We start from the raw sequence: 15317 nt of genomic DNA, 5'->3' as shown, positions 1-15317 counted from the left end.
CGATTTTTTAATTGTCGGGGAAAAGACTAAAAATAGCCCTGAAATCGCGTCGGTCGCGTTCATCGCATTCCTTAAGTTAAGGTATGCGATCACCTGTGACGGGCGCTGTGCTAGGAAATAAGTACCCATGTTTGTTTACCACAAGACCTGACACAGCCATGTTAAACCATTACTATCTCTCTGCTGACAGATGTGATCCAAGAGTCTAATTCCATGATGGCTAACCTATGACATGCGTGTCACTTGTGACACGCCAAGGCACTTTGACTGACACGCAGACACAGGTCAGTCTGACCAACCGGTGTGGAGGGTGAACACCTGGAAGAGCGCAAGGGAAGCGGCTAAGCCAGCACGCATGCTGAGCTGCCAACGGGAAGGGGACAGAGGGGGGCATCGCCTGTCCACTGGAGGGAGCAGACTTGTACGGAGCTAGCTCCAGCTCCTTTAGTCCACCCCTGCTGCTGTAGTCGAGCCTGTGGAAGCACTGGCTGGGGACGAAAGACCGACCTGCCAGTGAGTCCTGGCACATGACCCGGAGGATTGACAGAGGTTACCAGAGGAGCTTTGGACGAGGTGAGGTCTGGGCTCCGGCATGCTGCTGCTGTGGCAGCCATTTTGAAAGGGGAGACCCTGCTCTTTTTGTCCAGGAGACCCACAGATTCGCCTCCCTGGGACACCTCTCCTACACATGGGCTCTGATGAAAACTCTGCAGGCTCCGAATGCCACACTATTCAGTGCTTCTGTTGGCACCGGTAGCTGCCTTTTTGACAGACAATGTATTAGTGCAGCCTTCTTAAATGATATCTTGCTCTTTCACATTGACTTTCATATTTAGAAGGGACACCACAGTGTGTGGCATATGTATAATGGGCATCATGGTGTGTGGCATACATATAATAGGCATCACGGTGTGTGGCATATATATAATGGGCATCACAGTGTGTGGCATATGTATAATGGGCATCACAGTGTGTGGGATATGTATAATGGGCATCACGGTGTGTGGCATATGTATAATGGGCATCACGGTGTGGCATATGTATAATGGAGCATTATGGTGTATGGCATATGTATAATGGGCATCACAGTGTGTGGCATATGTATAATGGGCATCACAGTGTGTGGAATATGTATAATGGGCATCATGGTGTGTGGCAAATGTATAATGGGCATCACAGTGTGTGGCATATGTTTAATGGAGCATCACAGTGTTTGTCATATGTATAATGGGCATCACGGTGTGTGGCATATGTATAATGGGCATCACGGTGTGGCTGCAAATATAACCAAATTATTGATATTTCAAGCTGAAAAAGCTAGCCATCACTGGTCTAATTATTCCTGTCTGTTCATTAACAGTCCTTATACAGCATTGCCTATATCTATAGTATCTATAGTATCACTAGCATCTGACTGCTGCATCATTCTGTGTCTTGTAAGTACGTGATAACCCAACTATGAACAGTGCCATTGTGCCCACATCGACTCCCATTCTCTAATAATAGCCCGCCTTGGGTGGATCTAATATGTCATGTGCTGGCTATTGTGACAATTGGAGGTCACATGATGCTCCAGAGAGAGACTGGCTCATGCTGGCTATTGTGACAGTTCGAGGTCAGACGATGCTCCAGAGATAGGCTGGGACAGTTGGAGCGGGCATCTTAAGTGAGAGGAAAAGATGGAGCAGCCTACACCCATTGAGCTGCTTGAGTAGTATACAAAGTTGTAGCATGAGGTTACTGTATAAGGACAGCTGTTTAACATCTACTGACAGATGCAGCCGTAGACTAGTGACCAAGGGTTCTACCAGCCTTAGTGATTTAAAACCAAGTGGATGTAAGTGACCGCTTTATGTAACAGAACAGAGTTGTAGAGCAACCAGTAAACCTGGATGCATGCCTCTGTGTTAGCACACCATAGGGTGCATGACTCTGTGTTAGCACACAATGGGGTGCATAACTCTGTGTTAGCACACAATGGGGTGCATGCCTCTACCTGCACACCATGGGTTGCATGCCTCTGTACCTACACACCATGAGGTGCATGCTTCTGTGCCTACACACCATGAGGTGCATGCCTCTGTGCTTTACACACCATAGGGTGAATGCCTGTGCCTACACACCATGGGGTGCATGTCTCTGTGCTTTACACACCATGGGGTGCATGCCTCTGTACCTACACACCATGAGGTGCATGCCTCTGTGCTTTACACACCATAGGGTGAATGCCTCTGTACCTACACACCATGAGGTGCATGCCTCTGTGCTTTACACACCATAGGGTGAATGCCTCTGTGCCTACACTCCATGGGGTGCATGCCTCTGTGCTTTACACACCATGGGGTGCATGCCTATGTGCCTACACACCATGGGATGCATGCCTCTGTGTTTAGCCCACCATGGGGTGCATGCCTCTGTGCCTACACACCATGGGGTGCATGCTTCTTTGCCTACACACCATGGGGTACATGCATGTGTGCTTTACACACCATGTGGTGCATGCCTCTGTACCTACACACCATGAGGTGCATGCCTCTGTGCTTTACACACCATGGGGTGCATGCCTATGTGCCTACACACCATGGGATGCATGCCTCTGTGTTTAGCCCACCATGGGGTGCATGCCTCTGTGCCTACACACCATGAGGTGCATGCTTCTTTGTCTACACACCATGGGGTACATGCATCTGTGCTTTACACACCATGGGGTGCATGCCTCTGTGCCTACACACCATGGGGTTCATGCCTCTGTGCTTTACATACCATGGGGAGCATGCCTCTGTGCCTACACACCATGGGATGCATGCCTCTGTGTTTAGCCCACCATGGGGTGCATGCCTCTGTGCCTACACACCATGGGGTGCATGCTTCTTTGCCTACACACCATGGGGTACATGCATCTGTGCTTTACACACCATGTGGTGCATGCCTCTGTGCCTACACACCATGGGGTTCATGCCTCTGTGCTTTACATACCATGGGGAGCATGCCTCTGTGCCTACACACCATGGGGAGCAGGCCTCTGTGCCTACACACCATGGGGTGCTTGCCTCTGTGCTTTACATACCATGGGGTGCATGCCTCTGTGCCTACACACCATGGGGTGCATGACTCAGTGCTTAACACACCATGGGAAGCATGCATTTTGTGCCTACACACCATAGGGTGCGAATAGATTACGAATAGATTCAGCATTGTTTTTTGGGGTATGGGTAAAAACCGTACCCGGACCCCAGAACGCTGGACCGGACAGGCTCCATTCATCAATTTCTGTCATTCCGGGGGTGGGGGCTGCCTGTGACACCTGTCACCAGGGAGAGGAGGAGGGAGAAACACTAAAGCCTCCCTCTATGGCCAGGCCATGTAGCAAAGACACAGAATGGTCCGGTCCACAGGGGGAGGCTGTAATCTTCCCTTTCCCATGTCCCAGGTAAAAGCTATAACAGGCATCCCCCCGGACAAGACACCCTCTAGACCAGTGGTCAGGGAACTCGGTCCTCCTCATTACCCCACGCAGTGCATGTTTTGCAGGTCTCCTCACAGAATCACAAGTGAAATAATTAACTCCACTTGCAGACCTTATAATATGTGTCTATGAGTAATTAGTACACCTGTGCACCTGCTGGGTTACCAGCAAAACATGCACTGTGTGGGGTAATGAGGGCCGAGTTCCCTGACCACTGCCCTAAATGGAACACCCCGGACTGGACACTACAAGCTCCGGAATGTCTGGGGTCCGGCATTCCGGGGTCTTGTCTGGGTCCAGTTTTTACTTAGTCCCTGTTTTTTGTTGCGGTTTTGCAGCGATCAGTTTTGAATAACCCCCAAAGAGCATACTCCTGCAGTGGAATGTGCTGTTGTGCTCCCAGGCTTGCTGCTCCCCGTCATACAGAAAGAGCCATTGTCCTTTCTAAACACCTTTTCCGGGTGCTGGACATACTAGATACATCGTCTATATTACAAGCTGTGAGGATTGGAACACAACCAGATAACCTCGTACCCCCCGCTGTATGTGTCACTGTCAGCAGCTGCACAGGGGGATTATCTCATTTCTCCCTCCTCTCTTCCCTCCATTCCCAGCAGCAGCACAGTATGTGTATGCCGCCGTTACACTGTCAAACTGTTGCTAAGCACTGCTCCTAACCAATTGCAGCGCTTCTCTCATATGCAGCGGTGCTGTAAACAGCTGAGATGTATACCCCGATTGGCGTTTGTCGCAGGGTGTAACGATTGGCTGTGACTGAGTGTGGGCGGGTCCCGAGGATGCAGGTTAGTACAGCGGCCGGCTTCTTCCTGTACTGTGCGCTGCCGCTGCACATTGTTAGTCCGTTACCATTGTGTTACTGTACCTTTGCAAGGTATGTACAGCACCTGTGTGTGTGTATGGCCACCCGACTAGGGCATGATATCTAGTCACACCAATCTTCTCTTATTGCTTATCATGTGCCATTGTAGTGCAACCTGTGGCTTCCCATGTAATATTGCACTACAAATCTAAGCAAGCCTTATCATATATCTGTAATAAGTTCGTGGCATAGATAGTGTATGGCTTGTTCCTAGCTCTCTGTAATTGGGAGAACGTTAAAACTAGGTGTGTAATTGGCTGTGTACAGTCAAATAGGTCTACTAATGTGTTTATGGGGACAAATGTGGATATGTTCACGATAAACTTGTTACTCTGGGGATGTACTAAAGTGAGTCCTCTGAGTTTCTCACACTCTGGCAATAGCTATATACATGTACTAGTAAGCCCACTTGAAGCAAAAGCTTCGAAAGCTAGCCTGCTACCTTCTGTGTTTGTGCAAGTGTGAGAAAGAAATGTAGTTTCACTCTCTGCCAGCAGGAGACTCGTGTATATGTATATGTGTAAGTGAGAAAGTTTAATTTATATAGCGCACTTTCTCCAAGGCGCATATATATATATATATATATATATATATATATATATATATATATATATATATATATATATAACCTTGGGTCCACAATTCTGTGCACATATTGTAAACAAAATATTAGTTTTTTTTTCATATACTGGTTTTGTCATTTATTGTATGTGAGCTACTATCTTAGGGGTAAATGAATTAACGTTTTTAAACATGAAAAGAGGCGATGTTACCCACAGCCAATCAGATTCTGGCTATCATTTTCTAGGATGCAATGAGAAATTATAGCATCTGATTGGTTGTTATGGGCAACATTGCCTCTTAATTTTTAGAAGCTTTAGTAAATGTATTTACTTTCAAATTAAATCTAAAATTAATATATAGTGTGTGTGTGTGTGTGTGTGTGTGTGTGTGTGTGTGTAAATTGCTATGTTAGCAAATCCATTTTAACATTCAGTACGGTACTTGTGTAGTTTCATGGCGCCGTGCTACTTCCGGGTTCTACGCTCGCCACAACTATCTAAAATAAAGTAACTTAACTCCATGCCAACATGGATAGTTCATACCCCCACTATCCATGTTGGCATGGAGTTGATTTACTACACAAGTACCTTTTAGTACCAGTTTGACTATATTTTGCTATGCTTGCAGTGTGTCTTGTTGTTACTGTACCTAGCAAAATATTGACAGCTGGTGTAGTCGGCTCTTCAGCTTTGTATGGACCTCCAGCCTTTAAAAATGGAGGAAGAATCTATTTACCTGGATCCTCAACATGTTTTCCATAGACCAGTATTCCTGTATAACTTTTAACACAATTCAATTGAGATTAGAGGATTCCACAAGCACTTCTATCATGTTTAATTACAGTAAAGTCAGTATTGTTATTGAAATAGTGTACATATCAACAATGTGATATTGCTACAATAATAAGGTGAAATATTAAACATGGGAATGTGGCATAGGTGTTCAAAAGGAGTAAAAATTGCAGCAAATATTATTGTAATGTTCTGATGGCAATGTTTTGTTTGTTTATTTTTTTTGTGTGGATTTCAAATGAAACCAATACTGTAGTCCCCAAGGGCCTGTTACATTGTGAAATCATGGCTATATTTAATGCAAGAAATTACTCATATCCCAGCATTCTGTATAGCCTATGCAGCTAGTGTACACCTGGAGCTAAAGATCACATTCTACAGGGGTATGGGTGATATGTTGGCAGTTATTAAGTTGATATTGGTTGACATGCAAAAGGTCGACACATAAAAAAGTTGACATGCGTTTATCATGTTTGTTTAGGTGTCTATGTCGACATGGACACCGTATAAGACTACCGCATTCTTACACTTGGCTTGCTTTGCTCGGCTCACTATTATATTCTCCCTCTATGTCCACCTGGATAGTTAAGTATGAAAAACTGCCTTAAAAAAATACATGAAAAACTCATGTCGACCATTTCCACATGTCGACATATTGCTTGCGTCTTCAAATGCAAAAACCCACCAGCGCAGTACCTCCACACAATATAACAAAATAATATAAAACCATATAGAGAATCTAGAAATACATTTTTAACGTAAAGTTAAAAAAAAGAGTGCTTAAATCAGGAGTTTCTTGCTTGGAGCTGCTGCACTCCCCTATTTACCACAAAAGAAGTAGAAAAGAAAAAAGCAGCGCTCAGTTAATCTATACCAGATGAATCAATTGAAAATAAGGTACTTTTTTCCTAGCACGGCGCCCATCGCATCGCATACCATAAGCCTTACAATGGGATGCGATGCGATGTTACGCGATGGCACCCAATGTCATACAATTTAAAATCATATACCATCGCATTGTATGACATATTTTAAATTGTATAAGCACCCTAATGGGTGTTTGCAATGTTAAATGGCCCCCCTATAACATTATTAATTGTATAAGCACTGTAATGGGTGCTTACAATGTTAAAAGCACCCCCACGCCACCCCCTGTATCAACGGCAACCCGAAGCGTTGCGAGCGGCGGTGGTACGCGTCCTCCAACCTTTTCATACCCCCACTATCCACGTCGGCGTGGATTTGATTTTAGATAGTGTGGTGAGCGCAGCGAGCCACCGAGCCCGAAGCGTGGCGAGCGGACGCGGAATACATGTAAAGGAATACGCATCCGGCTCGGTTTTAATATACCATTATATAAAATACAATCAGAATAAAACATTTTTTTTTTTTAAGAACAACAGCATAAGTATCCAGATCCTCAAACTGCGGCCCTCCAGATGTTGTGAAACTACAAATCCCAGCATGCCTTGCCACAGTTTTAATACTCCCTTATAGTAAAACTGTGGCAAGGCATGCTGGGATTTGTAGTTTCACAACATCTGGAGGGCCGCAGTTTGAGGACCCATGATCCAGATCATGTGTTAAAAGGTAGTGGACCCAATGTTGGGCATGTATAAAACCAGCACTGTACCAAATAGCAGCAGTCCGCATGGCAAGAAAAGTCCTGGATGCTGCCAGAGGGATCGGCTCTATAGTTGGATGTTTAAACCAATCTGCAACCTCACAGCAATCTGTGTCTGATTTTATCAGGATCTTGAGCCAAAGACCTCCAGTATGTGGCTCCAAGTGGTCAGATGAATAAGCAGGTAAGTCCAACAAGGGTAATGCTGATCTGGAGTTTACCAACGCGTTTCACTGGTCCAAATGCCAGCTTTATTTATGTGTAACAAAATAATATAAAACCAAATAGAGAATCTAGTTCATCTAAAGAGAATGCCAATAAGTATGGTTATATATTCAATTCCTCCTGTGTCTGGTCGATTGATTGAGCATAAATGTCGTAACTGACCTTAAGTCTGAGCCCTATATTCCCATCAAGGTTTCTTTTCAAGATGGCTGGTGTCTTCACACACAATCGATCACTATGGACACAATCAGTCAATATGGTGGGCTATACCCCAAAACTGGCCTTATGCCCTATGTTCGCATAAGGTTTTTTTTTTGGTCGGCTGTGTAGATATTTGATAACCACAACCTCTATTAACAACATCAAGTAGTCCCCTGGGTCACAACTGTCGGTCCGTCCCGACAGCCGTGACCCTGACCCATTTTCGTTTTGCTCGACTGCAAATCGCCAGGTGGCATTCAACGTCCTGCCTGGTGATCGGCGAAAAGGGTGTGTCTGTGAAAATGGCCGTGCATTGTCTAGATCAAGCTGTGATCGTGACAATTCACGGCTGTTCTCTGCAAAATGGACAGCTTTTAAAGTTGGGCGGTTCTGTAGATCTGCCTCTTCAATGCTGTCGGGCAAGACAGCATTGAATATTTCCCCATCGGAAATAGCGGCATGGATTGAATACCCCCTTACTCTCATCCTCCATATCCGGGTATGGAGGATGTGAGTTATATTGTTTGGAGGTACAGCGCTGGTGGGTTTCCATAATTGGAGGTAGTATGTTAGTTAGGAATTGGTAAATCATAGGACATGATACCCATAAGTGGCAGTACCATAAGCGCAGTCATCATCCTATACATTTTTGTTTCGCTATGTTGCTTGTTTCGACATTTTGATAATGTCGGCCTTTTTTATGTGTCTACCTTTTGCCTGTCGACCAATGGCGATCGACCTATTGACTGTCCACCTATTTACCGCATATCTTGTATAGTATTGTAATGTGTTGTGTACAATGTTACCTATGTGCCTATGGTTTGCAATACAGGGTGGTGCTAGAAACACCCCTATTAGGTTTTTAGTTTACTAGATTTAAATGTTCTCTATTTTTTAGTTTAGTTTTTGAGACCGTAAAGTGGTTAATACTCGAGATGTGCTGTTGTAAATTAATTGCCTTTAACTCTGAATTGGCTCCTTAGTTGGTATTCAATCTCAGGCAATTTTTTTTCACCTGTGGAAAAAATCTGTAATTTTTGAATAGAGTGAGTTCGCCCTATTCAATTCTTGTGCTGGTTTCCACCTGGGCGAAATCTGTGTGGATCAGCAAATTTGCCGCAAATCCATGTGGTTCTGGTGAATTTACAGCCATTTTTCACCAATGTTGCCCCCCGAAAAGTGAAATGACATGGACAAAAATGTACCCAAAAACACCATGATTTAATACTGATATGGAATACTTTGCGGTTTCTTTCACCTGTTGATAGGATCAAAGTCTGTTGAAGTCAGATTTACAGTAGATAATTTGGAAATTGTTTATATGATTTTTGTTGGAACACAATGTATTCTTGATTCCAGTCTTATTTAATGACTTATAGATGTATCCAGCCTTTTTTTATGTGCAAATGTGTTATGTACGAACATATGACCTATCTGATAACACAGGTGCATACATATGTGCAACTCATTTTCATTTAGGATGAGGCTGGACACAGCTGTATACAGTCCTGCAGCTAAAGATGTTTTCCAATTGTATGAATTAACTTTTATGCTAGATAGGACGGACCTGGTTTAGACATGGCCGAAGTTTGGCTTTAGCAGCTATTTGAAGTATGCTAATGCTGCGTGTGGTGTCTGAGGGAGAGAGACGTCTCCTGCCTGCAGGTCAGAGTGTGCAATGGATCATCTGCAAGATCATTGCCCATTTTTTGGTTGACCCTTTCAGCTCCATAGCCGAGGCCAGGATGTCTGCTTTGGAAGATGCAGACCAAGGCCTCAGCACTGTCTGAAAATATTGGTGACATGTTCTTGTTTTTTCCGGAATGGAGGCAGGCATCATCCCAAAACAGTGATGTGGCTCTGAAGACACTGTACATCAGGTCCTGCACAGGTGCCTCACCACCAGAGATGTATGCAAACCATCAGGTTTAGGTTAATTTCTGAAGGAGGACCTTTTGTTGTTTTCCTGCTGCTTTTCCATGTCTCTCACACACATTGGGGGAAATTTACTATGATGGCACTTTTATTTCACATGGGATGTTGCTATGGGCAACCAATCAGAATTTACTTATTTATTTAGCAACCTCTAGAATAATCATGTCCAAACTGTCGCCCTGCCGCAGTTATGAAACTACACATCCCAGCATGCCTTGCCATAGTTTTAGCATCCCCTAATATCAAAGCTGTGGCAAAGCATGCTGGGACTTGCAGTTCACAACAGCTGGAGGGCCATAGTTTGGACATGCCTGCTCTAGAAGATAATATACAGCATCTGGTTTGTTGCCCATAGCAATATTTATATGTAATGTAAAATAATTTATTCTAAGATCCCCATGGCAACCATAACACTCTGATGTTCCCCTTCCCCTCATAGATCACACAGGATTCTTTTTCTCTGGGACCACCCACCTTGGGTATAATAGACCCCTCCTCCTTCTCCTCTGTGTCTTTTTTTTTGCTGTCTCCATTAGAGAGGACAGAGTATGGTTTTTAATGTGTGTTTAAACAGGGTTACCTTTTGCCAGCAAGGAGCTGAGTGGGGTGGCTCCCCATTGAGAGGAAGATGCTAGGGGACTGTGATTATTCCTGGTCCTATGCATAAACATGCCTGCCTTATGACCCGGTTTTTGGTTGCTTACACGCTGAGGACAGGCTAAATTGAATAAAAAAGCTGAGCAATCTGATGTATGTAAAGAACTTATGACATGGATGAAGCAGGCGTTTGTGTCAAATGAAGAATTTCTTCAATCACAGACTCCTAAAAGATCCAGATCTCAGGCCGGGTTCAGTCAGAAGGAGGGATCTTCTGAGGATGTGGAATGTCTATAAAATGACTCCACAGATGAGTCAGGTAAAATGGGTGCTCACTTCCAGATCTACTATTCCATTAGAGGACGCAGCAGCTTTCAAGAATTCAATGGATAGAAAGATTGAAAAAAATGCCTTATGTGAGGTTCATTCGGCTTCAGCTGGCTCACTTAAATCTAGTGTAGCAGTCACCTCGGTCTCTAGGGCCTTAAGACTGTGGGCTTCAATTTACATATGGATGTGGAAGAAAGAATTTCAAAACAGTATCTGTTAAGAAGTCTGGAGATCATGCAGAAATCCATAGATTACCTTTGTGAAGCATCACTAGACTCCGTTTCATTTGCATCCAAGGATATGGCGGCAGGAGTGACGGCGAGAAGAGCGTTGTGGCTCAAACCCTGGAGCGCAGACGTGAATTCTAAGAATAAATCAACAACTTTACCATTTGAATACTGCATCGAATTTCCAAGATTTCCCAGCCAGAACAGGTTCATGAAATCCAGGGTACCAAAAGAATCAGAAAAGTGGCTGGCACTGTGTTTGAAGATAGAACAACTTCTAGAAATAAAGGCAATAGAAGTGGTTCCAGAAAGTCAGCACAGAAGAGGATTTTATTCAAATCTCTTTGTGGTAGAAAAGACCAATGGAGGATTCAGATTCAAGAGAACTGAACTTCTTCATAAAGAAGATAAAGTTTTGGATGGAATGTCTGAGTTCTATAGTATCAGGAATAAGGAAAGAAGAGTACTTGGCATCAATAGATCTCAGAGATGCGTACCACATTCCCATAATTCTGAAACACAGAAGATTCCTGAGATTCTCCGTGGCAGGTCAGCATTTCCAATTTACATGTCTGCCGTTTGGCCTGAAGACATAGCCAAGAGTTTTCACGAAATTGTTGATCACTTTAATTGCGGAGCTAAAAAAACAGAGTGCAAATATGGCCATACTTAGACAATCTGTTAATAGCTGGGAACTCAGTAGAAGAAGTAAGACTGAGTGTTACCCTGACAATAAAGACTTCACAAGTTCACGGTTGGATCATAAAAGAAGTGAAAAGTCAACTTTGTGCAACCCAGAGCATTCAGTTCCTTGGGGGTTTGTATAGACACCCAGAAATATTTTCAGTTTTTTTGGAGGGGTTCGGTCCTGCGCTCCTATCCCAGCTGCCTACAGATTGTCACTAAGGTCACCCTCAGACCTTAACAGTTAATGGAATGTGGAAGGAGTAGGTGTGACAATAAATCTGGGCGCCAAGGGATTTTAACAGAATTTGATTGACTAACAAGGGTATTGAGAGATGTAAAAATGACATAAAAACATATAATAAAATATTCTTCTTACCCCTAAGGGTATTTGGAGCCAGCAAGGATGGAGTAAGACCGGATGCAGTCCGGAGTGTGCACCCTGCTTGTGGCTCCAAATACCTAGGCACTGGGGCTGAGTCCTGGGTAAAGTTGTGGGATGCCAGTGCCGACGCGTTTCGAGCATCTAAGTGCTCTTCTTCCTGGGCGCAGTGACTGGTGCCCACCTGACTGGTTTTTATAGCAGAACTGATTGTCGCCGGTCACTCGTGGGGCGAAGCTGGGACATGCCCCTCCTATATATGAACACTCATTTGGACATACTCTGCCCATTCTTTTAGAAGAAGGATCCCAAAGCCGGCACCACCGGACCGGAAGTGACGGTGACGCACTTCCGGTCCGGCGGTGCTGGCTTTGGGATCCTTCTTCTAAAAGAATGGGCAGAGTATGTCCGAATGAGTGGTCATATATAGGAGGGGCATGTCCCAGCTTCGTCCCCTGTTCTCCCTGCATCGTTAGCAGTATCTGTTGCGGCAAAGAACTCTGTTAGTTTTCGGGTACCGGGTGTCCGATGACTACTTCCGGTCCCGGCTTCCTGGATGGCGATACGTAGATCTTCTGGTTGGCGGAAGTTGTTATAGATAGAAAATCTCTGAGGGGCGTCCTTATTGTTGATTATTCATTGCGTGATATGGAGTCCATGGTATGAAATGAAAGAAAGGGGAAAATAGTATTCTTGCATAGACACATAGTCATAACAGCTTGAGTTTAGTTGCCAGAAATATTCCATTGCCTTGTCTATAGAGAGATGTCTAAAGATAAAGAAAATGGCAGAATTGATCTTACAAAGAAGAAGATTTCCTCTATTAATGGCAGTTCAACTACTAGGTATGATTGCCTCCTGTATAAAGATAATACCATGGGCACAATGGAACATGAGACAACTCCAGTGGTATCTTCTTCCGTTGTTGCGAAAGGGATACAGCGATCATCATTCAATAACTTTAAGTCATCTCGTAAGGAAATCCGGTACTTATGTAATATCTGGACTCCCGTTTTTCTTATGAGACCGCGTCCCCTCGCGGGGCTCGCTGCGCTCACCACGCTTCGGGCACGGTGGCTCGCTGCGCTCGCCACACTATATAAAATCAACTCCATGCATAGTTGGATAGTAGGGGTATGAAAAAATGGGGTGCATTTAACATGGGAGTCAAGATAATACATAAGTACCGGAAATCCCTAGAATGGTGGACGCAAAATTTAGAGGTCAGAAGTTCCAGTCTGGAGAGCCCCCAAGTCCTAGTATTGACAACGGATACCAGTTTTTGACAGGATGGGGTGCCCATGTGAGAAGTGTTTCAGTTCAAGGGACATGGTCTTGGGAAGAAGCACGAAACCCCTCAAATGTAAGAGAGTTTGCAAGCTTTCTGGGAGGCAATGTGTCATCTGAAGTTGAAAATACAGAGATCTCACCTCAGAATTATGTCCAACAATGTGATGGTGGTATCCCACATAAATCATCAAGGGGGTACCAGGAGCCGGAAGTTGATGAAGATGTCAGAAAAGATCATGACATGGGCAGAAAGATATCTATTATCTATCTCAGCAGTCTGTATACCGGGCAAAAAGAACGTGGTTGCAGACTTCCTGAGTCTCAAGACTGTGGGGTTTATTCAGGTTGATTCGCAAGGCTGCCAATTCGCAGCCTTGCGAGTCCGCCAAACCCCGCCCGGCGAACGACCGCCGCCCCCTCAATGTGCGGCTTCGCCCCGAACAGCTGCGAATGGATGTTTTGCATAAACATCCATTTGCATGGCTCGGGTAACCGCCCACATCTTTCGATGGTCACCGACCATCGAATGATGTTTAGCGTGCACGCATATATAAGTGACTTTTCAGTTACTTACATTTGTGTGCACGCTGGCGTGGATATAGGTGGGCAGCTGACATCCGGTGATGTCAGCTACCCGCCCCCCACAGCCGCGTCACTGCCTGATTACCATGAGACCGCCTATGGAACGCTGGGCGTTCCCATATGGTAATGTGGCAGCCCGGCGCCCCCCGCCCATCTCCGCCCCTCCCCCCACGCCAGCATGGGTGCGTGCACCATACACCTGCACATGCGAAGATACCCACCTGCGCATGCGCAGACGCGCAACATCGGTACTGCGTGCAAATGCACACAGTACCGAATGGATCTGAATCAGGGGAAGGGTAACATCCCAGAGTTATGGCTGCCATGGGATCTCTAGGAATAAAAAGGAATTATCGGTGAGTATAATTCACTTCTTTCTAGGTGTTCTGTATTCTCAGATTCTCTGCCATTTGAGATTTTTGTTTGTGTGATTGAGATATATCCTACTATCACATTTGACAATAATTTTGTTCTATCTATTGATTTTTTTTTATAGGGTCACATAGTGGGGGAAATTTACTAAGAAAAAGGAATACAATTTTTTTTATTCGTATTCTTAATACGAATGAATACGGCTGTTTCAGCCGTATGCAAAGTCGTGTTCCGGAGGGGAATTTGCAAAACAGTCAAATACGACTGCTTTGTAACCCTCCGATGTTGTATTAATTCGTATTAGCGGCCGTATATACGGCCGCTAATACGAATTCGTGCAGACAGTCTCGATCGGCGTGGCCCCCCCCCCCCCCCACAGCCGTAACCAGCACCAGGCTGAAAGAGCCGGTGCCGGTAATAAAAAATCAGGAAATCTGACAAATATGGGTTCCCCAATTTTTTTTTTTTTTTTTAGGAATAGGGGGATGGCGAGGGGCACCGGGGGAGGAGGCAGAGAAAGCTCCGTATCCATGGGGCGTGCTCTCGCGTCTCGTGTGCGCGCCGCCCACTGGCGGGGCCTGGCGATAGAATCGCCAGCCCCTGCAAGAAAGAGGCCGGCTCCATCGGTATGAGTTTTTCTATAGAACATCACAATTGTTAATTACATACAAATAACAAAAGCGGTACTAGCTATGTCTATGAAAAAAAGTCAAGACAAGTTAAAATTTCAATTACTCTCTCTAGAATTGAAGTTTTCTCATTGTATTCATTTATAAAATTCTACTTAAACTAGATATCTGGTTAAATACTTCAGAAACGCTTCATTGAAATTAGCCATAGTGTTTAAAAACTAAGGGCCTTATTCTGCTCGGAGCGGCCAAACGTGCGTACGTTCGCCATTACCGCACGCTAGCCGTACGCGGCCGTTAGGGTTAAGTCCACCCACAAATCAGCCGCTTACGTACGGGCAGAAATACCGTAGAAGGGGAGTGGCGTACAAATGAGCGTACGGCAACGTACGCGGACGGCCCAGCCCTTGCACTCCGACAACAGGCGTACAACTGAGCGTACGGCGCCGTGTACGGCCGTCTTTCCTCCGTCTCCCCACCGACTTCTTGCGGAGATCTGAGCGTACGCCAGTTTGCACGGACGGGTCCCTATTGTTTT

General features: G+C 45.0%; 1 protein-coding gene across 2 annotated transcripts in view; it reads left to right on the top strand.

Annotated features, from left to right (window-relative positions):
• Positions 1-15317, top strand: part of RTTN (rotatin) — a 206338-nt gene that overhangs the window by 14583 nt on the left and 176438 nt on the right. Inside the window, exon 1 of one of the 2 annotated variants that reach the window (XM_083187718.1) lies at positions 4280-4358. The exons of the other annotated variant lie outside the window; for it this stretch is intronic. The gene's annotated coding sequence lies outside the window, so the exon portion shown is untranslated. Of the gene's footprint in view, positions 1-4279; positions 4359-15317 lie in introns of those variants that run through there. 2 annotated transcript variants of the gene reach the window in all.

The sequence above is a fragment of the Crinia signifera genome, chromosome 5, assembly GCF_055691185.1.
Source record: "Crinia signifera chromosome 5, ASM5569118v1, whole genome shotgun sequence".
Classification (NCBI taxonomy): domain Eukaryota; kingdom Metazoa; phylum Chordata; class Amphibia; order Anura; family Myobatrachidae; genus Crinia; species Crinia signifera.
Note: the sequence above shows the minus strand (reverse complement) of the source record. Positions and strands in the feature narration are given on the sequence as shown.